This window comes from Octodon degus, unplaced genomic scaffold (genome assembly GCF_000260255.1).
Source record: "Octodon degus isolate 3935 unplaced genomic scaffold, OctDeg1.0 scaffold00078, whole genome shotgun sequence".
Classification (NCBI taxonomy): domain Eukaryota; kingdom Metazoa; phylum Chordata; class Mammalia; order Rodentia; family Octodontidae; genus Octodon; species Octodon degus.
This window is the reverse complement of record NW_004524654.1, coordinates 6,144,253-6,145,733: the sequence shown is the minus strand read 5'-3', so window position 1 is coordinate 6,145,733 and position 1,481 is coordinate 6,144,253. Positions and strand designations below refer to the sequence as shown.

General features: G+C 50.1%; 1 pseudogene; it reads right to left on the bottom strand.

Annotated features, from left to right (window-relative positions):
* Positions 1–315: 315 nt before the first annotated feature.
* On the bottom strand, positions 316–1,186 carry LOC101571240 (annotated as a pseudogene).
* Between the last annotated feature and the right edge of the window lie 295 nt (positions 1,187–1,481).

The window sequence follows — 1,481 nt, the reverse complement described above, 5'->3', positions numbered from 1 at the left end:
TCACCCCTCCAAAACTATAGAAAACCCCCAAGCCTAGGAATGTCCTGGGGAGGGGAGGCAGAGTGTGATGAACCCCTTGTGCTCTGCCCTCTGGCCTGGACAGTGCAGATAGTGAGGGTGCACGGGGGAAGGGTAGCCAATAACTACACCTGCAGAAGATGTGGCACCAGCCTGGAATGCATGGGGGCCAGGAGTGCTTGTTGCCAGCTTTCCTGTGGTACCTGCTACAAGTTGGCATCCAGGGGTTGGGGGCCTGGTCTGAGGCCTTGGACAGTGATGCCCTTCTGCTGGTGGCCAATGCTCCTGTCAGGCTGCTTACTGCAAGGCCACATCCTCTGCATCTGTGTCCTGGCTGTGCTCCAGCTCATCCTCGCTATGAGTCAGCAGCCCCTCCTCAATCACTATCATCTCGAGTCTGGGGCTCTTCCTGGGTGATTCCTGCCTCAGGTGTGTCTTCTGGGGCTGGGGGTGGCCTGCTGATACTGGTGGTGCTGCCACCGCTGCCACCACCACTGCCACTGCCACTACCACTGCCACCACCACCACCACTGCTGCTGTCACCTTTCTTCTTGCCATCTGGGTTGGCCTTTTGCTCTTCAGCAATCTGATCCAAGCAGCCCAAGAGAGCATCAGTTTTGGACTTGATCTGGGTCAATTCTGTCTTGATGATCTGCAGCTCACTGCTCTTTAACTTGATCTTGGCTGAGCCAGTAGTCATGCCTCTGGAATGGGCAAAGAGCTTCAAAGGGATGGTAGTTTTGACATGACAGACCAAAGGGACTGTGACACGGGGTTGTTTCACAGGAACTTCTCTGGGCACTGGCACTGGTGACAGGCAACCTTGATAGTCAAACAACCTGCATATGGCAAATATTGCTCTCTTTAGCCCTTTGGTTCTGTTTGGCTTGGGTTCCCCGGCCATGTTGATGTTCAGTGTCTGCACAGCCAGCACTTGTCCATTCTCTCCCAGCACAGCCGTTTGGGCATGGCACTCATTAGAGTACTTAACAAAGGCATATCCTTTGTGCACAGAACAGCTGGCCACATGGTCATATTTGGAAAAGATGGTCACCACATCTGATTTCTTCACCGCAGCTGTGTTTAGGTTTCCAATGAAGACTCAAGAATTGATGTATTTGGGATCATTCTTGTTGGTTACATTGCTTGTCTGGATCTTAAAGGACATGGTGGCCACCAGTACCAACGTTGACCTTAGCCAACTATTTCTTTCCTTGAGTTATGGGGTCAGCAGCAACTGCTTCTGGGAACAGGGCTCACTCAGCTTAGCTTCCCAGAAGCATAGACTTTCCCTACCCTCATAGCCGGGCATTTTCCCTGTTTTTTGTTTTTTTTTTTTGCTTTTATTTTTCCATAATTTTATAGAGAAATAAATATCAATGAGACGGTTTCAAATCAAATTGGTAGGACAGTTCCAGTAATTAACACATTGCATACTGCCTTCCTGGTGCTTATTTGTTGTA